This window comes from Chroicocephalus ridibundus, chromosome 1 (genome assembly GCF_963924245.1).
Source record: "Chroicocephalus ridibundus chromosome 1, bChrRid1.1, whole genome shotgun sequence".
NCBI lineage: Eukaryota > Metazoa > Chordata > Aves > Charadriiformes > Laridae > Chroicocephalus > Chroicocephalus ridibundus.
The window spans coordinates 117,226,913-117,251,922 of NC_086284.1; the positions used below are offsets into that span (position 1 = coordinate 117,226,913).

General features: G+C 39.1%; 1 protein-coding gene across 1 annotated transcript in view; it reads left to right on the forward strand.

Annotated features, from left to right (window-relative positions):
- HTR1F (5-hydroxytryptamine receptor 1F) overlaps positions 1–25,010 on the forward strand; it is a 119,441-nt gene that overhangs the window by 40,284 nt on the left and 54,147 nt on the right. Inside the window, exon 2 of the mRNA XM_063347897.1 lies at positions 11,976–12,087. The gene's annotated coding sequence lies outside the window, so the exon portion shown is untranslated. The remainder of the gene's footprint in view (positions 1–11,975; positions 12,088–25,010) is intronic.

The following is a 25,010-nucleotide window of genomic DNA, read 5'->3' on the forward strand; positions in this document are numbered from 1 at the left end:
ACAAAGAAAAGCCTTCCCTGGTTTCTAGGTCTTAGGCAACAAATTTCATCCAGTTTTGTAAGGAGATGTCTCCTGCAGATGCTCTAGTGAACCTGCGGAGCAGAGTAACAAATTCTGGGCCTTATTCACAGCCCTGTAATCCTATGGACTCCTGAGGAGAAAGTGACACATCCAGTGGAGATCAAAAGTACTTAGCAGCAGAGGCTCGGATCCCTAGAGACAAATGAACAGCAGAAGAAATGCTCTGAGGCATGGAACAGCCAAAAGTACAACTACAGAAACTAGGTAAAGTCAAAGTCTGACAGGGTTTGGGTTTTAGCATTAATGAAGAGGTTAAACAGTCAAAGGAAATCTTGTTAAACACCTATTCCTTGTGTTCCTTGCTGTTGCGTCCAAATGTTATTTAAATTCTGTTCTTTCCTTAATTAGTTTTCAAGTTACAATATCATATCACACTCACAGTCAGTATTTTGCTTCTCCTTTTAAAACCCAGAAAAAACTTTGCTTTTATTGAGAGCTGCCTACTCTTGGTGCTTCAGTCCTTCACTTATCTAGAAATATATGCATAGATACAGATATATACATATAATAGCCCTTATGATCTTGACAATCTATAGTAGCTGGATACTTTAACACACTATTCCTGTTCTTATGAACGTTGAGGACCAATATCCAGAGATTTGAAGACACACAACATAAAAGTGTTTACTTTAAAATGCTCAGAACAAAAGCCCGCTCTAAAAAAAAAAAATAGTCACCTGTATCTTGTCTTTTGCACAGGAGAGAAAGAGGCTGCAGTGATCTAAAGATACTAAAAGTGGCCAGGTCACTTAAACAAGCATCAGATCATTTACTGTAAACATAAGGGAAAGGTGTAGCTTGCAGCCTGCTCAGTTTTTGAGAGGGCATAGACTAAGTCAGGGTATATGCAGAAGACAGGAAGGAGGACAGGGGTGAAAAGAGAAGCCCTAGGAAATTGCCTTTGGCTTTTGTCTCTTCCCTCACCTTTCATTTTTCCACTCATATTTTCTCTCCCCACTCCTAGCAGCCTCCCCTGAAACTCTGCTCTTACTGGCAGCATCCAGCATTCACCCCTGGATTGCACCTACCCTCCTCTCAATCCTTCCTGCGTAGCTGGAGCCAGCTGCTCTATTTTATCATCAGCTCTTTCCTTAACCTGCTGTGCAAGCCTGTTAGGAGGCAAAAATAAACATAATTCTTTAAACCCTGTTGCCCAGCTCCTTAACTGTAATCCTTGCCTGAATTGCAGCCTAAACCAGAGTGCACTGACATCTTTCTCCTGCAAAAGCACCCATGTGCCAGTGGGTTTTGTCAGCAGAAGTCCTAAAGGTCCTGCAGCAACCATCAATAAATCTTATTCTTCAAATCAGCATGAGCTATAGGCATTCACTACAAGTTATATGCTCAGCTTCCAAGTCTGCCAGTGCTGGAGCCCCATAAATCCCATTTGGCTGCCCCAGCAGTGCAGAGTCCCAATGTGCAGGGAGTCACTGTCCTCTCTCCTGTTTCCCATGCAACAGCCAAAGCAGCAAATGTGACTTTCCCCAGCCCACCCTCCCCCCTGCCTCACCACTATCCTTCCCTCTGCCTCCCCCTCCCATGTCCGAGACAGACCTGACCCTCATCCTTGGGATCAAAGATTTCAACTTTATCTCCAGCAATGACAAACCTTGAGCATATTCTGTCTCAGGTGTTAGTGCCTCCAGCACTAACCAAGGTATTAGCCGCTACAGAGACCTTTCCCACAGCAGAAACCCTCCCTGGAACTAGCTTTCATCTAGCCATGCGGGTCCTGTGGTATTTACAACTAAATCTACTTCCTCAGGCTTTTTAAGCATAAATCATAAACCCAATACTAGCATTAGCCACATCCTCAGCAGTACACGGCTAGTCATGAGCCATGTGTCTCATCTCCACCATTCCTCCAAACTCCTCCTCTTCTGCAAAATCCTCCCTAACCTGAAGGTTATGGTTAAGCTGAGGGCCAGCAGGATCCCCCTATCCAGCACTCTTCCATCGCTGCATTGCTGTGCCTCTTGTCCAGACAAAATAGCTTGAGAAGAACAAGCCCAGTAGGGTAGGAGAGAATATCGGTTCACCTCACTCCTTCCTAGACAAATAAGGCCTGCCACAGACACATTTTGGCTGGTCTGCTTCATTTTATAGTCCCCGCAAGCAGATTACATGCTGTCAGAGATGGAGATGACAGCACTTGCTAGAAGCAGTCCCGGAGCAGTCTCAGTCTTCACAGGAACCACCCTGGGGCCAGTGTCAGACCTCCTTTGCAACGCATGATGCAAGATACAGTGACAGCAACTATCAGTTCGCACATTTCTGAAAACACACAGCCAGGTGTCCAGGCCTTGACAGGTGCCATGTTGGTTAAAAGAGGCTTCAAACAACAGGACCTGTCTTAAAACCCTGGGATCATTCCTGTTTGAATTTCCTTGCTTAGGGGATTTGCTATTGTAAGACTGTTAACCTGAAATGTGACACACAAAAGGGAAAAAAACAGTACTCCATTTGTATTTTCCTCCTGACTAGGCAGGCTTGAAGTCCCTCCCTAACTCTCCATCAGGATAATGTGACATTTGGTTAGACCTTATGACTTCTGGCTTAAGCAGTACCAAGCTCCAATGCTGGGAACTATTTCAAGAGGTGGTGGAAAGGTGTTCAAGAAGGGGAAGCATTACTTGGGATTGACAAGTAAGCAGTTGTGTCTGCAGAAGCCAAGGGGGAGGGTATGAGCCTGAGATTTAAGAGAGGAAAATAATGAGATGAAACACTTCTTTGCCTTTTCATTATACATCTGGTTTTCTTAGAGATTTTTTTTTTCTGTGGGAATCTGAATATGAAACTGGAAGATGTTCTGCATATTGCCCTCTTACCTCACAGCTTTTATCTGAAATTTTGCAGCATCAAGTCTTGGCTTCAAATTCTTGAACTGTCACTAAACAACAGTGGAAAATTTATAGCGGAGTGAGTGGAGTGGAATTCTCATAAAAAAAAAAAAAAAAAATCTCTTACTCCCAAACAATATGGTCTATGGGCACTTACATATTTTCAGTGTAAAATTGATTTGACTAATCTGTATGAACACTGTGTACTTAAAATCAATAAATCAATTGCATTTTTTCCATTTTAAAATGTTCTGATTTTGAAGACTGCTTTTCCTGCTACCTCTACGTTCTTACCATTTGTAATGTAAAGGGATGCTGATGACAGCGAAAAATTTGTTTTCCATGTGCTGGAAAGAAGTGAAAAACCCTGTTTCAATTATGGTTAATTAGGGTAGCTTTGCCTAACTTTATCCCCTCCTACTGAAAACGCACGCCTCATTCCAGCCTCTTGTCCTTCTTTGACCTCTCCTTGCTTACCTAATGTTTTATTCATTAGTGAGATATGGCAGGAAATGTCATGTCATTAGCGCTGAATTCGTCTGCTTTGAAGAACATCTACCACTTTGTGACAAATTGTATGGATTCTTCCATTAACAAATCAACGGATCTACTCACTTCTTTTAAAAAATCGTTAATCCGTTGTTACTACTGATAGCATGTTGCTTCTTCAAGGCAAATATTTAAATATTAATAAGTTTTAAATCCTAAAAGTTTCTAATAAGGTGAAAGCACTTCGACAGGACCTGTAGTCTGATCAGTATCTCCCTCCCCCGCCTCCCTTTCCTTATTGTTAGATGCTCAGTTTCTCAGATGTGTTATACATGGTAAATTGGTGAGATATATCTTGAAATTCCCAACTTTTCTGTGATATGCATCTGCTCCAGAGAACTGGCAAGCCTAAAAAGTTCAGCTGCGAATGCGTCAGCCTGAACCTAAAAAGTACAGATTGGAGGTAGTGACTCATTAGTTCACGATGGAGTAGCTTTGTGCAGCCAACTTTTTCCTACATTACATAGATCTGGGAGAAAAAGTTGGGAGGCTGGGGGCTGTTTTGGTTTTTTTGCTTATGTGTAGACTTCCATTCCACATTAGCCTCTAGTTTTGTATAAAATTAAGTAAATCTAGCTGTCTTCGCAGTGGGGAAAATCTTCAGAAGAGGCATTTAATAAACTCCTTTGTCTATCACTCATTTTTTTCTTGGAATTTGCCAAGATAGGCTCAAGTGTGCATAGGTACCCCCACCCACTCTAAGAAGGAAAAAAGAAAATTTCTCTGCAGAGACGGATCCAAATGAGTTTGTATGTGTGCGCATTTACTTAAGCAGCGAGAAACTGGATGAGGTGCAAGTGACCATCCTTAACATTAAAAAGTTGCCTGGTTTCTGATCCATAGTGAAAGAGAACATTGGAAAATTTCAAATCTTTCCACAGAGAATGGATAACAGATAGCGCAGCTATCTCGGCTGTCACAGGTGAGGTGGCCCACGGCAACTGGAGCAAATGAGAAATAATGTAGTTTTTACTCATAGTAAAAGGCCAGCCATCAGGAGTTTGTAGCCTGTAGTTGGAGGTTGTGGAGATGAATGTTTGTGTCTGAGAATAAATAATAGCAGCAATGGTCTGTGAATTACACTGGAATATAGTAATTACCATGAAGGATCAGATTTGTACCTCATCTTTAATCAAAACAAGGCAGAAGACTAAGGTGGCCACCCTGTGTTGGAGAAGAATAAGGAAGAGAAGAGTATTTTATATATTTGGCACTAGAAACTGAACTGCATGGTTTTTGAGCTATAACACACAATTTTTTTAATCTAAACCATACTGTGAAGCATAGACACTTTTAATGGATAGAAAGATGTGGTTTAGTACATGATTAGGTAAAAGAGATTGGAAAGCTTGTCCTTGAAAATATTTTCATTCAGATGAAATCCAGACATCTTTACCTAAATCTGAACCATCTCTAATAAATTTTCTGTCCTCAATGTAAAAGAAAGTTGGCTATTCCTCACTTCACTGTCTTTTAGAGAAAAATGCAATTACTTTCATGCAGCTTTCAGGTACAAAGCAAAAATAACCAATGCACAGTATTTTCAAAATTCCTCGGTTTCAATAGCATTAAAAATTAATTTCGTCATAAAAGAAGTCCTACTTTTTCCTTATTTAATTATAAACCTCTCTACAATGTTCTCAAATACATTAACAAGAAAACGCCCTTTGTGCAGAAAGGTAAAAAGTGATTTATCACTGCATATAAAAACAATGTGCTCAAGATGTAAACTCAGCCAGGCTGCTGGCTAATTTTTCTAAACTGCTGCAGCTTTTGTGTATGGCTTCAGATTGGAGTCCTGAACTGAAAAGCAGTTTAGCAGAATGGAGAGTAATTCTTCGACTGCACATCACCACTAAATAAACCTGTTTGAAAAAGTACCTTTGAAAGTGGCATCCTTTGGAGCTGTATTCACCAGGACCCCACAAACACCAGCCAATTTTGAAAATATTGAGTAGAAGTTGAGATTCTTATATTGCCCAAATCATATCTTATCTTCCTTTTACAATGGTACTTGCCCTTACAAATATCCACTTTCTGTTAAGCTGTATCAGTTGCAGAAGTGGTTCTTTCTTGTACATTCTTGCAACTTCAAGGAAACTCTGGTGAGAATTTGCTTTGGCTGAGGGGGAGCTTTCCCTTCGGTCGCATCCTGCTCACGTTCTCCTCCCTGAGCCTCCCTGGCAGCAGCTCTTGACGTTTGCTCCAATGCCAACCAGCATTGCTGAAAAACAGACCAAACAATGATGGAAATATTCCTAGACTGGCTGAAGCTATTTGTCTTCAAAAAATACTTATAAAGAAAACAATCCAAACCAGTGAAAGATAATAGAAACACCTCCCACTTATGCTAGGTCTACAGGCCTATTTACCTTCTCAGGAAGAAAAATATAATCAGTACCTTTAGCAGGCCCCAGTGATATCCATTGCCATTTCTATACCCTACACAGAAATTTTTCCCCAAAAGCTATTCACACAGCAGCACCTGCATCAGGAAGAAAGGAGTTAAATAATGGGAGCAGGTTTCTGTAACCCACCGTGGTGTCCAGTACCCCAAACTCTGATAGTAAAGATGAACCAACACAAAAGTTGTCTGTCTCCCAATCAGTGACCAAGCCACTGATAAAGTTTACAGCGAGATTTCCTCGCTTTTTCCAATAACTTTGTCTATATTAAGCTCTACATTAAAACAGTGTCACCGTTTCAGGAAAGTTTGAGCTATATGATCACTTTGCTAAAAGAGTATTATGTAGGACTAAAATGCTGCCTGCTTTAAAGATACGCCCTTGATACGCAAGACATTTCTTTGTGAGACAAACATACTTAGTCTACCTGTTGTACCAGTCAAGAAAAGGCATATAAATTTTAAAATCCCAGGCCCTGTCCCCTGGCTGTCAATCCCTGCCTTTCCTCACTAGAATTGCTCTGAGTGATTAAATGACAAAAAACCCTAAGTGATTTCAGTAACACAGCTTTCACAGAGAGATACTGGTGTACATCATGAGTTCAGATGATCGAGAACCAGCATGTTGCATCAACAAGTCTATTTAAGACAAGTGAAACTGTTATTTTCCTTTAATTCTGAGGAGACAGAGGCACTTAATTATTTCCTTAACTAAATCAAATATTGTTTTCCAAATGACTTAGAAAAAAATTTTTTCATCACCCAAAATTAAAGCCTAAAATTTGGCATGGGAGGGACAGACAGAGATGTGCAACTCTGTTTAAAATGTTGTTGATAGGTTAGAAAAGGAGGTAGTTTTACTGCATATTTCCTTATCTTAATTAATAAAAAAGAATCATTTCTCCTTGAAAATGAAGTTCAAGCTCTTTATTAGTCTTAGTCAAGAAGTTTCCTGATCTGTCAAGGTTTGACAGACAAGTCCTGAAAATTGTGACAAAACTCTGTGGCTTTCATTAAATGTCTGAAGATAATTTAATTCCCTCTGGCTCAGTTTTGCCATTTTTTTAAACTGCTGAGTCACCTTTTCACCTTGTTGCAGGGCCTGAAGAAAGTAAGCTTTGAAAGAACAGAATATTTTTTTAAAAGCAGATGAAGGGGCATTTATGTTAACTTCTTTCCTCTACTTACACAGTTTACTGAGGAATGATCTGTACAGAGAAGTGCAAAGCAACTCTGGCTGCTTGGCCTTGCGTATTTTGTCTTATCTTCTTAGACGTCAACCCATCAAATAAGTTAGGGCTAATATAAAGTGCCCTTCCAAGCAGTTCATGGGCTCACATGGAAGCTTTTAGGTTCTTTATGATATTACATTTATCTTTATGAGAGAAAGTTCTCTCAGTCATGGTTAATCAATGCCCAGGACTCTAAATTGTTATAAACGTGTATCCATTATTTTGATTTGTGTTTCATAATTGATTCATGCTGAAGCAAAAGAGGGGGAAATGCATGCTGACATAATGTTGCTCTATTGCAACTTAAGTTATGTAATTCCTTAAGCTTATTAGTCAAATTGCTACCCGTTGTTGACATTAAGTAACAGTAATGTTTGCAGATGGTTAGGGCTTCTGTACGTTACCATTACTGTTTCCACACTCACAGGAAGCACTTATATGGTATACGTGAGGATACAATGACAGTACGCTGAAGTTCACAGTCTAATAGAAACAACAAAAAACTTGTGGAGGGGGAAAATATAATTCCGCAACTGCAATCTGGCATTTTTGTGGAGTTTAGAAGTGATCCCTGTTTGCAACTGCTCCTTCTCTTGTGCTTTTATAAACCAACTAACTGTGTGTTGTCCTCATGGTAGTAATGGATTTTTAGGAACAATGTACAACAGAGAAATCAGCAGAAAAGTTAGTCTTTCATCATGTTCAACAAAAAAAAAAAAACAATTTTCCCTTGCCATAAGATGAGGACAGCTGTGGAAGCCAGGCTAACTTCCTGGAGCAGCAGAGGTCGAAGCAAAGCATCCATCCAGTCTGCAGCAAGACAGGTTGGGCAGCCTCATCTTTCTGCTGCTCCTGCCCACCCCTGCTTTAAATCCTCATCTGCGACATGTTCTAATCCTCTTCATACAAGCTATCAGAGGATTGTAATGTCATATGGGAAATACCAGGGGAAGAAAAACTCGGAACAAAAATCCTTCTTTCTTACAAAAGCATTCAATAACAAAGAAGGGAGAACTAAAAATAAAAAGCAGACAGGCTGCATGGGAAGGTTTGTTTAGAACTAAATAACTTCAGAAAAACAACTGGGCTTTCAATGTATTGCTGTTCCTTTGTGGGATTGCAATCTTGTTTGAGGGTGCAATATATGCCTGCAAAATAACGTCATACAGAAGTAGTCATACTCGTGAGTAGATATTATCCTCTTTAGGTAACAAAAGAAATAATAATAATAATCAGATTTGTTTCTAGAATTGAGCGGTAGCTTAAAAATTGTCAACAAAAATTACTCATAAAGATCATCCTACATATTTAACCCTTCACTTACTGTTCATTTTCATTTTTGCTGCCACCTTCTTCACAATCAGATGGCAAAGATTTCTTTGAAGTTCATGGCAATGAACATTTGAAAGGAATAATTTATTTATAGACAGATGATATTATGTAATGCTACATCCTCAGCTTCAAGCTCAGAAATATTTATTGTGCTCAGAAAAATTATCTTTCTTATTACTATTATTATGCCTATGCAGAGTAAACACATTTTGAGCATATATCTTTTTCTTTCATTTATGGCAGGGAGTTTTTGACATTTGAGCATAGGCTCTTCCTTCCTATTTTATGCATTTGCCCTCTGGTCATTGTCAACCCCTGCAGTCAGAATAACAAATTCCTCTTTATTGCACTGTCAGTATGCTGTCATTATTGTGGACTTTTTCTTCTCCTGTAAGGCTGTTTTGTAAGTTTTTTTAAAAAAGATATACTACATATGTGGTCAGGATTTATAGGACTGTACTGATCCATCATTTTCTGACACAGCCAATGCAGTCACTGTAAATTTAATGCAAAAGAGAGTTCTCATCCAACTATGGACATCAAGACATTTTGAGAAATATTATCTACTTCTAAATCCTTCTCCCTTTTATACAGGAAACACAAACTCAGCTCAAGATCACAGATTGATTTCTCTTTGCCGTTGCAGTAAGGCTGTCATTTTCTTTATGCCACCTCCAGTTCCTGCTGGCTTTGGAGAAAACAAGAATTTGTGTGTGTGATTCTGAACATAGGTCTTCCGCAATATAGCAAATGGTGCTGCCAGTTGAGCTTTCAAAACAGCTGTCGGATTCACATAAAGCTGGTTTTTTTCCCATAATTATCTTAGCACAAGATACCATTTTGAAAGTCCTATTTAGTATCCTCCACACAGTAAGAAAGACACTTTTAGTCTTGTCATGGAATTACTGCAGATGCTATTCTGAACTACAAAAAAGCTTGCCTTCGTATTCCACACATTTCACAAGACTTTTTCCATTGCTTTTCACAAGACCAAAGCCCTCATAATATCAATGTCTTTGCTAGGAAAGGAGGGCTGGAATTGATAGTTCTGCTTTTTGGTTACTGGCAGACCTCAACCTGACATAATAAATATTCAGACTTGAAGCAGGAGAACTCTGAGCCATGAGAAGTGATGGAAGCAATAAATATGAGTCAGAGATGGAGGCAGGTCCAGAATTACTTTTGCTGGCTTAATTTCTTAAAGGTACTCGCTGCCATACATAAACTGAGATTATTGGGATTTTGAGCAGATGTGAAACGATTTTATATTGGGTAAAAAGAGGTTTGTTTATGTTGTGAAATATTAAGTCCTGATATGTACAACACAACCCTCTGCATCTGTTAAAATCTTGGCTTCTGTTTATTAAACAAAATAGTTAGTGCATAGGATTTCATGCAATTTCCTAATTTTTCCCTTTAGCTGGGGACGTTCCGCCATAACAAAAATTACCCTGGTTGTAAATTACTTATCAATGGTTCCAAAAGTGATTATTTCTGTGGTTCTGTACATGTCTTCCTCTCCCATCTCAGTTTATAGGAATCACTATTCTAAAAACAGCCTCAGTTAAGGACTGGATATTAATTTGTTTTTTTAATGTTCTTAGAAAGCTAAAAGAAAGCATAATGCCATATGAATTTCACCTGCTGGCTACGGAGGATTCTCCTTGGAGATGTCTGTTCAGTTCCCGTGCTGAACCTCTAGGTCCAGGGTACTTACATTTTAATTAAACTGAAAATGATGGGAGGTGAAACAGCTACATCCATATTACTACATCATCAACAAGGACACCCACATCCATCCTCCCTTCCCATCCCAACAAGGTCTTCACAAGAGCTTTTAGGCAGCTCGCAAATCTGCCTGTGCAGGAATGCCTGGCAGCACCCCAAGCCAACAAGGTGCAAATAACGATCTAAGCACCCAGGTGGCCTCCCGGTCCCCTTCACAGGACACTGTCTGTCCATTTCGGACAGGAATGAGGTTATTGGATAGCATGCCAACAGGAAAATTCTCGACTACATGAGCACACACATTGCAGAAATATTCCTTTTTGCATAAAAGGACCAGGAGAGAAAAAGGGAGCACAATTAGGGAGGGCCTGAGTGCAAAGAGCCAACTGCTTGCAAACACAGTTGAGATAAGGAGGATGAAAATATGAAGATGCAGAAGCTGGAAGGAAAGGAGAATGGGAAAAGGATAGACTGTAGACAGAAGGCATGTACAAAAAAGACTTAGAGTTTGACAAGAAGTAGAGGCTTCTTATCTTTCTACAAGAGCTAAACAAAATCTCTGAGGTGTGTAGGTGCTACCTAGACATTTTGATACCTATAATTTCTTACCTTGGAATGAAACATAGCATACAAGATCCCAAATGGGAACTAAAGCCAGCTTCCCCTCCCCTCCACCCCTTAAGACAGAAATCCTTTTGAGCATTTTAAGTTCACCTTTAAATTATCCCAGCTCTCATACACTCTTGCATTCTCATACAGAACATAGTTTTGCCATGTCCGATGGAGTTTGTTCAGGGAAGAGGATGCAGGCAACGGTTATACTAAGAACTTCCAAGCAAAACCAGGCAAGAGGGTTACTCTGCTTCTACCTTGATCAGTTGTTGCTGATCATCTGTCAAATGCTTAATGAGATACAGCTAAGTACATTATTACTCACATCTTGAGTGCTGCATATTTCCGTAGTAGGTCATGCTGGTCACTCTACCTTCTGTCCTTCCTGGCCTTGCACAGAGATAGCGAAATTTGCATTGCAAAGGAGGGGAGGGAAAGAGAGAGAGCATGGGCACTCATTTTAGTATTTAAACTCTATTTTTGCTGCCAATAAGTTAGATTTTGAAGGTTAATGCTCTGTACTGAGAAGGAGACTTGTTTTTGAAAAATGTAAGTCTCGCGTCTACCAGTGGCATGGGTACAAAAGTACTAACAGCATTTACTTTTCCATGTTTTTTCAATACATAGACTGATGTTATAATTCATTATTTGCTGTGTGCTTCCCAGCACCCAGGGAGGCCATTGCCCTTCCTCTAGCAATAATGAAACCCAGACTTCCCGAAGTTGCAATGACAGCCTCGAGAAACCATGCTATTGACTATCGTAGCCTAGGCCATAATGTCCTGTAGATGGTACAACAAACAGGTCTGTAGCCATCCTCAAAACCTGCCCGACACAGCTTTGAGCTGTAAAAACTCATCTGGTACCATGTCACAGCCAAATGGTAGTAGAATTATATTCTGGCTAAATCACCATGTTATTCGATAACGTGTGAAAAATTATTAGGTTTTATCGTTTTTCCAGGAAATGAATGATCTTTCCTAATTTCTTTTCTCACTTGGTCTTGTTTTTGTTCATTTTTCTCTGCAGTAAATAGGATTTGACTATTAGCACCTCACTGATGCACTTGGGTGCTAATAGCATGAGATACACTAAACCTGCTGGCTTGGCTACACAGCACAGACTTCCTTCTCCTTTTCCTTTTTCTGACCATTGATCTTCAGAAAAATTCAAGGATGACTTTTTGCTTTCTCGCAGGTTTTTGGCAGTTTCTGGTGTTGCTAAGGGGGATTTTCCTACTTCCAGTCCAATCCCCAGGCTTCCTGGCACAGAGGCACCTTTTCCAAGGCTATCCAAAACACAGGAGATGGTGAGTTGCCTTCTACCATCTTACACAGAGACTCTACACATGCATTTGTGAGGGATATACCTAATTTAAAGGTGACCAGATCCATTAAGTTGGGTCATCCATAGGGGTTCTGCAAAGCATGTTGAACAGAGAGTTTTGCTGAGCTCTGTGAAATTGACCTTTCTGCAAAGTAGCGCAGGAGAAAGAGAGAAAAGTCTGCACTGTGAAAAGCCTAAAGTAATAGAGGAGGCAAACATAGCCAGGTGAGGGTTGACCTACAGGCTCATTGCAGGCTTAACTGGGCAATTACCACAGTGCAATGGAAAGCTGCAGACCAGCCAGGGAAAAGATGTCAAAAAGGACAATTAGTTTGAGAAAAGTCAGGCAGTGGCCAACAGAGGGACAACTAAATAAATGGAGAACATCCAGCACAGTCTAAGAAGTTCAGGCACTGCAGGAGAAGCTTAGTCTGCAGTCCTAGATCTGACTGACCTTCTCTGCAGCCTTGGACATTTAAACACTCAACATCCACTTCAACTGAGGGGGAAAACAACAACGGTGGCAATATAACGCTTCATTTCACAGATATATTTTAAAGACTTAACCTTTGTAAGACACTTTGAAGATGAAAAGCACAGCAGCACTCATTACTTTGCTTAACCAAATTTCTCTGTGCCTAGCTGAACTTGAAATCTTTTGATGTTAGCTCATCACAAAGATATTTTGTGAGATTTTTCTCACTTTTATGTTGGCCTGTGGCCATTTCATGCCACTATATGCTTGTTTTTATTTCTGTTTTTCCTATGCACAGTCTTTCAAAGAAGTGACTTTTCCCATAGCACATAAATGTAGTTTTTTAACAACATGAAAGATGAAATCCCCAAATTCTTGTTTCCATAATGATAACATTTCATAAAGCACTTACAACTGGTTTGAATACAAAAATATTTAAAAACAGAAGGGTAAAACTTCCTGCAACAGTATCAGGAGACAAGACTGTCATTTAATATTGAGATGTCTGGATAATAAAGTAAGAAGAAACAAATTAAAATCTTTAGCAGCCAATTGCCTGTGCAAAGGCACACAAAGTATGATTGCTCATAAGCAGACGTGAAAATTGCACAAGCTGAGAGGGGGTAGAGCAATGTGCCACCATTGGACATTTGAAGATATTCTTCCTGCGGTATTCAATCTCATTACTTTTTTGCTAGAGGAAGAAACAAAACCTCAAGGCTGATGTTTTCACATGTTTAGCACTCCTTACCCTCGCTTATATCTACACAAGTTCAGAGTCCTAGCATCTCAGGATTGTGTCCGCACTCTGGGTGTCTGAAAGATCTGGCAAGGTGCACTCTAAAAGTCTTACAGTGAGAGAGGGAAAGACAAGGTTGCTGTGCTTGTAATAAAAGAACAATCAAAAAGTGTCACCGGGTAACTGCAAAACTGATGAAAATTAAGTCATCTAATAGTTTCAGGGTAATCTTAATGAACCATAGAGATTTTAGTGAAAAAACAGGTCGGAATACAGGCCAGTTTCAGCCTTTGCAAGCCTCTCCTGCTGCCATGAAGAACACGTACAGAAAGACAAAGTGCCCAAATTTGTACAATTTTAAACTTCTAAGTTGGTTTTTAGTTTGGCCAGGAATTCCTACAACTGCCAAATAAGAGGACGAACGAACCAGGTACTGGAGGTGTATGCTGAATGGGAGCTCTTCTGATCTATGACCTCACCCCATTGCTGCCTAATTTAGCTTTTAAAAAGGCTATTAAAGAATGCATCATAAATCAGGAGAAATTCATTGCATATCTGCACGTAGCAAGGAGGAATAACTATCAAAGCTTCAGGAAAACAGCAAGGTAGATGATGCTCTTTGTCTCTAACAGAATTTTAGCCCGGGAGTTGCATGCTAGACTGCATGAAATGCGTGCTCTGCTCCATACTGGGTTCAACTATGAAAGTTAGCAGCACCTGAACCAACTGCAGGTAGGGGGTTAATGCCTCTCAGTGCAGCTGTGCCCATAATGCAGTATAAAACTCATCCTTTTCTATATATGGGAAGTTCATCAGATGTGGGGAATGTTTGGTTTGAAAGCTTCTCTCTGCTTTTCTCTTACCATTTTTAAAACCTACTTTCTTTCTTACTATTTGTTGCTTTGTCTCTAGTACAAGAGAAATTTTGGGTATTCGTTAATTCTATTATAATACCTGAGGTGACATTACAGAGAGAAATTACCTGGTAGGAGAAAATGGAAAGGAATTATAAACAGGGTTTTTTTCTTTTTCTGATGGAAATGGGCTTGCTGGCTGCATGATAGTTTCCAAAAGACAATGACAGACTGGCAGCTTAAAGAAAACAGGTCTTGACAGCACACTTTAGTGCACCGAACATTTTATAACAGTTTGTGTCATATAAAGCACTTTCATACCATCTGTGCTCCAGCAGCAAAGGGTTGCTCTGTCCCAGGCAGAACCTTTTGTCTTTGCATAGTCACAGGAGTCAATGGAGCCAGGTACCAGAATTATAAGACTTGTCTCTGGCTGGATGTACGCGGAGTGTCAGCTTCTCCCGTAAGCCCTCTCTGTATTCCTGTCAGCACAGCTCAGCAGACAGGCAGGGATGCAGAGAAGTATCAGGCATGTACCACTGTTACGTTAGTGCCCCGTTTTGTTTAATACTGGGCTGACTTGCTGAGGAAAAGAAATAACATAAGCAAAGGAGGGAAAAGGAATGCAGTTGAAAGGCGAGTGTGTGTCTCATTAGCGCTGCTACGCGAGTTCCTTATATTCTGGGGAACTAAAAATATTTTAATGAGGAAAACAGCACCTTTTCAAATATTTCTTTGTAGAAAAAGGCTTTATAAGGACGACTTATTTCTAAGATAAATATAGGTAACACATGCACTATCTGCAACTTAAATAGAGACCAGGAGGGAAACTGGAAAGCAGAGTATCCTGATTACATTAAATTGCCTTCTTCAAGTGGTGGTGGTTGTCATTATTAAATAATTGTATGTTTCTTAGTATTGAAAGAAGGGAAATCATCAATACTAATACTTACCTAAGTAAAAAAAAAAAGGATTATTCCTTATAGCACTATCAGGCCTAGGATTTTCTGCTAGTAAAATCCCGTACGCCTATGCCTATGGCAATGTAAAAGTAACTGAGTTGCCAAAATGTTCTTTGATTTCTTAGAATTTAAAAAAAGAGAAAGATGTCTGAAAAGAGAAAACAGCCCCTCCCATACAGTAAGCCCTAAATGCAATCTCTGGTTTTAGTATTGTCGACTTTAAGGCTCAATACTTTTCTCATTATCATTACTGTTTCATGTATTTTTCTTATTTTAATGAATTTCTGTGCTGCGGCACATAGCTATTTTCTTGGCTATCTTGCTTCATTATTCTGATGGAAGCAGTCTTTTAATTTAAAACATTATTATTAAAAGTATTGTATGAAAGGTTTATCTGAAAGATATATTGTTTTGGCAATAGATGCAAATCAAAATGCAGCTGTCTAGATACTCAATTATATATTTTAATGGAAGACTTTGAGTAAAGCTTAGGCACAAAGGAGAAAAGTACTTATCATCATTTATCATTTAAATTACCAGCATATTTGTAGACTATTCATATATTTCTTATACCTCAATAAGGTCGAGACTGAAGCTAGTTCAAAGGACAGCAGTTAGCTTGTGAAGCCTCTGTCCTTGGAAAAAATTGCCGCAGTGGTATTCCAAAAAGACAAGCTATTCTTGCATCTTTTCTCCAATGCATTAAGCACTAGTGTTTTTCAACATCAGGTAGGCTTATATTACGCCACTTCCTCTTTTGTAATCCACATAAATATTCACCATCTATTTGTCTTTGAATGTACTCCAAAGTTGGGTTTTTTTTTCCTTTGGGATCTTACAGGCTACTCGGTATCACTTCTGCTAAGGGTGGTCCATAACAATGCATACTAAATAATGCCTTCACTGGGATGCACATCAGAAACTAAGCTGTCCAAATTATATTTGGTTTTACTTTTAGTTTTAAAACTTGCGGGGTTGTTTTTTTTCTCAGCTCAATACAACACAACTGACTGTAGTTTACTGAAAATACTGAAGTTTACCAAATAGCAGTTAGAGCATCCTGAAGGCTCATGCTGACCAACAAACTCACACGATACCAGTTCATCTGTACCTTAGCTGAGGACATGCCATGGAGTTTAAACCCTGCAGCACTCCATGTAACTCGACCTTTCTTCAAAGCTGGTGTGTTCTTTACTGCTCAATCTTCTGCAGAGATCTCTGTAAGGCTGGGATCTGGGATAGTATCCTGAATGCTTATGAAGTCAGAAAATCATTTGGGCTCACAGAATCTTCTAAAATATTCAAGAAGACTCTCTCGTACCTTAGTCCTTCCCAAAGGGCAATATAATGCAGACTTGAAGTGCCAGCCTACCAAGTACACTCTGAAACCTCAAGGTCATGAAGTACTTTTCTTCCCTGTGCAAGTACCTCCAGCAAGACAGAGACATAAGCTTATGTCTCTGTGCAATTCAGTTTCTGTGCAACTGATTCATATCTAATATGCAGAGGGTTGGTGGTGTTTTCTTTAACTGACTTTGTATTCGACCACTGTTACTTGCCTGCTGGCCATCTTGTTGTTTTGTAGCAGTCTGTCATCTGAAAGATAGCTACATAGATGTTCATACAGAAAGTCACCATATAAATACTAGCACTTCCCTATTTGTAGATAGCTCAACTAAAACAATTCCTGAAGTTTGTATACAGCAACATTGCTGGTAGGTATACGTTTTTTTCTCAGAAACTTTTTGGCCATCTGGTTTCTTCTCTGATCGCTGTACCTGCGCTCTATTGACATATGCACTGACCTAGTCTTTTGATACCTTAACAAGGAGTCATCATGATAGACAAAAGATAGGATTTAGAAATGGAAAACTGAAATGCAGATAGGCCTTGCTTGCAGAAGGGTTTCATTTTGAAATAGTATTTGCCCCCATTAATATAAAATAATAGCCTGAACAGGGCTTTTTGTTCAAAGACTTAGGACTTTCCCTGACATTCGCTCAAATCTTAGCAGCCTCAGCTACATTCAGAAGGACTGATAATTTAAAAATTGTTTTACTTTCATATAATAGAGTTCATTCAAAGAGCTTTATCTAAATTCCTACCTGTTAAATTTGACTTTGAGGTTATTTTAATTATACTAGAACCTTCTAACTTGAAGACACTGAGATGCTGCACTTCAATCAGAAATTCCAGACAATTGGTTTAGACACTGAGGCAGAAGAAGACGACCTATCAGAAGATTGTACTTAATGACATTTCTACAAGACATCTGAAAAGCTGACCTTTGCCAAGTGCTTCTTTTATCATGCATTGTAAGAAATGTGTTACTTCTTTAGGTTATAGCTGCAGAAGACTCTATCAGCTGAAATCATGCAAGTTGCAATTCTGTTGAAGTCAGTGTACTCCAGGGAGGAAAATTTTAGCTACAAACGAATAGGGTCATTTACACTTGAGCTAAGGGAAGGCAAGTTACTGCTATTTCAGTAAAATACATACATTTATAATAGTTGGGGGAAAAATTGTTCAGACTTTAAAAATATGTTTCTAAAAACGATGGTAACTACAATATGTTTGATAAGTTTGTGTCCTGCTTTGAACACAATATGTCATCAGCTAAGCATGTTTAGTTGAATAAACTAAGCTCTGTTACTGCAGATAGGGTTAGTACAGCAAAGCTCAGCAGATTCCCTTTTGAAAGGCTCAGCAGATAAACGCTCAAATTTGGGATTTTATTCAGGACCTAAGATATAGTAATACAGATCTTTTCTGTTGGACTGGACTCTATTTCAGAGAAAAGACATCTCTTTCCCTTTCCAAAATGCCTCCAATGTTAGATTCTTGGATACTACGCATCGGGACAATGCTGTATTAGAGTCTATTCCTGCTAACTATGTCAATAACGCAATTTTCCCAGCAAAAAAATTGTCATACATCCCTTGTTGTTCTCAGTCAAAGCTTAAACATTCAGTACCTGCAAATTTAGGGTAGGATTCATCTGGCCAAAGACAGGCATCTGTACCTGAACCAATCACTCCAGGCTTCCTTTTGCAGTAAAGGAGAGAAACAGCTGCTCATAAGGAGTGAGTCTTCTGGTCTAAATAGGTCAGCTCAATCTCACCCTGGTAGTTACTTCACTCCTTGCCCATAAAGAGTGCCTAAGGTGCCAAACGGTATCTGTCTAGCAGAGATAAAAGCATCACATTGCTTTTACCTTAGGCAAACACCTAAAAGCAGGTAAGATGAATCCTACCAACAGTAGCTGGAAAAATTAGAAAAATGGAGAGTTTAATTTCCCTTTATATAAACAGCTCCATGAAACTCTCTCAATTTACTTTAGTAAGCAGCAATTTCCATGGGTTCTTCTGGGTAACAGTTGTTGCATGCTCTAAGAGTCCTTGCTGCAGAGCTGTTTTTTTCAAAGATCTCTGTTGTAAGGCTCGTCTATAGCTAAGGGCTATAACCCATGAAAATCAAAGCTTGTATGTAAGTCCTGAAAGAGTGTGTTGGTTTTTAATTGAGCCTATCATTAGAAATTTCTCCTCTGGGATCTTTCAGGTCCTTGGAAAGAAAGATCAATGTCTATAGAGAGGAAAAATGCACTGCAGCCAACTGAAAATACTACTTATTCTAAATACAGGATTTCTTGATATGGTTGTAACCCACAGCAGCTTGAAAAGATTAATTTGCTAATAAAGACTGGTTTGACAAAGCAGGATACTTCAGAGTCACACTGCTGACATGTTAGAAGTGATGGAGCAGCTAAGAGACTGCCGATGGCCTGGACATGGGATGAAAAAAAAAACGCTGCCTTGGATTTTTCCTGTGAGCGAACAGGTATTCTTTGCAGAACTTAGTTGTCAAAAAAATCTATAAAGAATGTACTAAGACTGTACACATTGTGATTTATTTTTTTTCAGTAACTCAAATTTAACAGAGCTTTCACAATGATGCCAAGGCCATGTGTTTCACCAACAAGATTATCCCATGTCAAATGCCAAGGTCATAAAAGTCTGCTAGAATTTCTCAGTCAAGAAAAATATTCACAGACATTTTATGTTGGCAAAACAACTTAACTTTTCTATGTCTGCCTCTGGATAAATGGCTCCTGGAAAATTTTCTAACATATATTTCCTGGAAATGTTTTTTCCTCCTTTTCCTACTGTTTAAAAAAAAAAAAACAAGGCAGACTGAAAATGTCAACCAGCTGGTTAAGGTTAGCTTAGAGAGTAGAGAACAGTAGAGAAAACAGTCCTGAAAAAAAGGGCTTTAGAATGCAAATTTTTCGACAGTCTTAATCAGATCTCTGCCTATCCCTGCACCAATCTAGAAATGCAGATTTAAGTCCATACTCGTTAAGATCACAAAAGGACTTGCTATTTACTTGACCAGGCAAACAAATGTCCAGTTCTCTGAGGTCAGTTACGAATGAATACAGTATTTCCTTCACTTTGGACAAGGACTTGTTTTAAAGCACACACATTATCTCTTTAACTTTACCTCAAACACTAGCAGCAGGGTAGAAAAAAAAAAAAAACCAACAAAATCAGAAATTGCCTGCTTAAAATATGATTAATATCATTAAGATGAATTGCATCATTAAGCAGTTTACATTTGTTACTGTAATTTACAAAAAGGCAACTTTAAAATACAAAAACGCTATGTTTGATCAGAAGGAGACATTAAAGCCATATTTGAACTTCATGTCTTCATTCATTTTGGTGCCTGTCTCCATAAAATTTCTAGAGTTTAGTAATTAGCAGCTATCGCACTGATCCACTAAGCCTGAGAAACCTGCTGGGGAACCAGGCAGGTATTCAAAATAACAGAAACTAACCATTTGGCAACAACACTGCTGGCCGGATGCCAAGGTTCTGCTCAGGAAGATGGATTCTTAACTGATCCGTAAGAAGAAAGGACAAGACTTGAGAGTTTTGCTGTTCTCGCTTACAAGCTCAGAGATGTTGTTCTTTCTGGACTTTGTTCTTGTCTTTCTCTTTTGCTGCTTTTAAGACACACAAACAGAAGCCTCAGCCTTCGACACTTGCAATCTATGATTCCAAAGCATAAAACAGTTGCATTACTTGCAGGCTACAGAGGTACCCTGTAACCAGTGACTGTAACCAGGAGCTTAAGTGCTGCACTGGATAAGCCATGACTGTATCTGAAGTACAAAAGCATGAATATGAAGTCTATCCACTACAGTGTATAGAATTATCCTGGAGTGGGTATTTGTTCATCGCTGTGTTATTGTAGTTGTGCCTAGAAACCCATCTTGTACTGAACAAACATCCAGTAGTAAGTGGTCCTTTCACTGAAGAGCTTTCAGTATAAACAGGCCAACTGAAAGCTTGGGAAAAACTGGGTTTGAAAATAATTGCGGTCCTGTTTCGATAGACAAATTGTAACAATTTCACTAAAGTCCTTCAGAAACTGAAGTTATGCCAGGCAACTGAAATCTGCACATGTAGGGATTTAATGGTTTACATTTGCCTTCCATCAAATGCACCTTCCATTGTGAACTTGCATCCCTAAAAATATTTCTACAAGCAACTGTTTTATCCTATACATAGCATGTATATCTTCCTCAACCTGGTTGTCTTTGGGTTATACATAATGACTTGAAGCTGGTTAAGTAATGTGGCTTCAACTACGCACAACCTCACTTCAGTCTGAAACGCAGACAGGCCAGCACAGCCCTCTTTGCTGACAGCAAGCTATGGCTTCAGCCTGCATTTGCATTAATGGGCAGGACCAGAAATCTTCAGTAGTTGCAATTATGACAAGCAGGACCAAAAATGCACATGCAAAATCCCCATCCCTGTTTGAGTGGTTTCTTTTTTTTGCCTCACTTCTGACCCCTGACCACCAGAGTGGGACTTTAGCTCCCAGGGTGATAGCTGTTTTCCAACCTTTCCAGCTTTCCCCTGTCTTTCCACCCTAGTAGTTCTAAAGAATTTTTCCAATTGCAATGACAGACTGACCAAAGATACGTGTGACGCATAGGAAAGGTGAAGCTCTTTTTCAAGTTGTTAGCAAGTTGTCCCTGGAGAAAATCAAACAGTAGTCTTCACTTATGATCTATCCCGCCAAGATTTTGAAAGACAATCACCAGGAGATATGAATAGCATTTTTCCATCAGGAATGGCAGCTTTGCACCTTCCTCAGGGTCTGCCCCTATTGGAAAGCGGGGAGGGGGGGGGCGGGAAACAAACAAAACAAAACACAGAAAACTTTGCATGTATTTGAAGGAACCCTGTGCTCTCTGCATTTTGTTTGCAGCCTCTAGAAGAGGTGAGCAAAGCCAAAGCCTTGTTTGGGGGTTTGTTGCCTTGCTGCTGTTGCCAGTTCTGGGTGGCTTGATTACAGACACTTTTATTGTAAACAGAAAGGTGCATGCCCTAGCAGAAGCACAGAGTATAGCCATGCCTGTTTCAAACAAATTAGCCTTCTGAATTGCAAAATACTGAAAAACATTTCTCAGTATCTTAAATATTTCAGTGGTAGAAAGAGTTAGTGTCAAAGTTTAGCAGTTTATCCTGCAGAAGGGGAAGTCATAAGTTTGTGGAAAACAGGGAAGTAACCATGTTCCTGAGCTTATCTTAGGATCTAAGTATGAAAACCCAAGGCATATAGAAGAAAACCTAAGGAAATCAAACTAGAGGCTTTTTGTAGTTTGAAGTGCTGAGCTAACTTGCTGACTCTTGTATCTCTCATTCAGTCGTTCACTCATGAGATGCACACACAAAATGACACATTAAGTGACATATTTTATACCTGAGTGTGGTATGAGCTCTGGTACAGCAGAGCTCTTGCTTATTCTCAACTGAAGAAAAGCAAAGCTTAAAGCAGAAGCAAGTGAAACAAACGATGATGCTGATGGATGGAAATGACTGAAGCCTCTGGCTAACCACAGCAGAGAAACCATCGCTAAATGGGAAGCTGCTACTTTTGTCACACTTGTGCGATTACAACCTGCAGGTGATACTTTTCAGTTCTCAACTGCAACTATGCTTTTCATTTCCATAATTAAGACAATGCTACTGGATTCAGTCTTTCACCATCCCAAGCTGCACCGTGTGTTTGCTGCCAAAAAAATGAACGAGAGAGAAGAAAACTTCAGCCTGGTTCTCCAGGGCTTAGAAGCATTCTTTGAGTCAGTTAACCATCTGGCAAAAGATTTCCAGCTTGAATACAAGGATCCCACGACACTAAACAGAACATGGTCCCTGTTAAGTCCTTTACATTTCACAACTATGAAACAACAGAAATAAGATCTTCCATGTCACTACTTGGGTTTCTTTCAGTGAGGCGCAAAAGATGTGCTAGTACTGGATCAAACCTTTGGGACAGCCTCTAAACACGGTCACATCAGGACAGTCTTACTCAAAATGGCTTAAAAATTCCTGAGATTAAAGTTACATGTAGAGCCATCATGTTTAATAACAGTGTTGGATCTTCATCCATGAATTTGCCATTTTCAATCTATTCTTATTGTTGGCTGCTTCGGCATTCTGTGGCAATGAATGCTGCAGCTTTAATAACTTCATAGCCAGTGTCTCATGAATTCTGTAATAGGGCATGTCCTTTGTCATTAAAAACATGCTGGCAGGTACTTCCACTGCTTCCAGTGGAATTTCTCTGTAATTTATCTTGCATAGCTAAAGGACAAATTTGTTACTTTGGGCCTCAAACTGAATATGCATTATATTGATTGAAAAAAACAGAGGGGATTTTGCTTGCACATTTCTCCTCTAAACAGTTCTAAATTAAATTGCTTACCTTAAAATAATCACTTTAGTAGTGGAAATTAAATTTCATAAACTTTATCCAAGTTTAGGATTCTCCTCCTCTGTGATAAACCTCTGGGACCAGCCAATACAGTTACAGCCCTGAAAATTATACATAAAATACATGCTTAAAATTTCAAACAAGTCTGACACAACTATATGTATTTTACATAAGGTAATGTGAATTTTGAAAATTCTTGCTTGGACTACCTTTACGCAGGCATTTTAACACTGGAAAAAAACAACCCAAAACCAAAAAACCCTATTTGGTTATACTTTAAAAATAAGAAAAAAAAACCTTTATTAAGAAATCTTTTAGAATGTTTAAGACCAGATCTGAAGATTAGTACTGACATGAATTCATTATTTACTTCAAAACAATTTATTCAGAAGTAATGGAACAGAAACAAATTAAAATGTCCCTTCAGATTTCACTCAGGGAAGATATTCTTTTATAGGTCTCTGACTCCAACCTCTCGACAGCTAAAATTAGCTTTGCATTACTGAAAGAGATAATGCACCCTCCTTATTATAGTCAGAGATAATACAGTAAATAGCGATTAGTTTTAACACGAGGTTTACAGCAGAAGCATATCTTAATTTATATTCGTTTATGTCCGTGAATGATGTCAAGCTGTCCTTTAGGTTCACTATTTCCAAATTTTGATTAAAATTGACATTTATATCAGCTTTAGTAGTTGTTTTAAAAGAAAGTATATTAATATTTTAAAATAAACATTCTCTCTGTCTCCTGCTGCCTGCCAGACAGCTTGCTCGTACAGGGAAAAAACCCATCTTATGTCAGATTAAACCTGTTATGTATTTTCAGGGAATGTAATAATCTTCATATAACAGCAGAAAAGTGTACAGGAAAGTGATGATTTTATAGTGCCATAAAATGTGGCCTTTTCCAAGGATTTTCAAGACCGCAATATGCAGGTTGATACAATCAAAATCCAACTACATAATGTGGCTGAAAGCAATGAGAATGATGTAAAACTATCATGTGCGTTATAAGTAAGGTGGATGGTTTGGTGGCTTGTTTTTTAAGCCATCCTGCCCCTGTTCACTGCTGGAAAGACAACTCAGTGCAGAAATTTTTAAGCCCCTGCAACATGAACAAGCCCACTTGTCCAACATCTCTGAATATGCTGTTTATTCCAAAGGCTCGGATGTATTTCTTAATTAAGTCTTGACAGTTAAATTCTAGTTTATGGAAACAACCTATGGTGGTTTGCGAGCCAGCGTCTGTGCATAATAAAACAGCACTTGACCAGATGGGGTTTTTACAGTTCAGTCAGGTATGCCTCGAAAGCATTATCAAGGATAAGTGGTAGCTATTTGACTAATAAGTACACTGTGTCTGCCTCTGGGATGAAACACAAAGCTTCTCAGGGAGTCCACAGCGCTGTGAAGCACAGTCATAATGTTTGGTACTTTGTTCTGCTGCAAAAATCCACAGTTTACTTAGACACGAGGTTATTTTTCTGATCCTCTTCCCCTGGTATCACCGGTGTCTTATGAGCCCCTGTAGCCAGAGGTGTTATTATTGCCATTCTCTTTAATTCCCCTCTCTGACCTAAATACACTCATCTGCTTGTTAGTCTTTCACTTATAAATAGACTTTAAATGTTACTGTGTGATTTCAAACTTATGTTAACAGATAACACCACCCACTCCTACTAAAGAGAAATACTATTTTGCATTATCTTACAAGGTTAGAGCCGTAACTGAGATAAATTTGAAACATGCTTTAAACATCTTAGACCAAATGCATGCACATTTCAGAATTGCTGTTATTAATATCTTTGCAACAATTATTTTCTTACTTCTTACAGTTACAGAGGAGATATTACTGAATAGTTAGTCTTGCTTTACAAAGGACAGCGTGGCAAAGATAATCCCCTTGATTTTAAATTCTGTTTTTCATTTGGAGCAATGACGGCCTTGACCTTGCTTGCCCTGTGGTTACTCCTTTACAAAGCCAAATGCACCAGTAAGAGTGTAAAAGCAGGCACGGCAAGCCAATGTTCAGCAGCATGCAAGAACCCAAAGGGACAGGAAGTGTAGTACCTCAGTTTAAAAT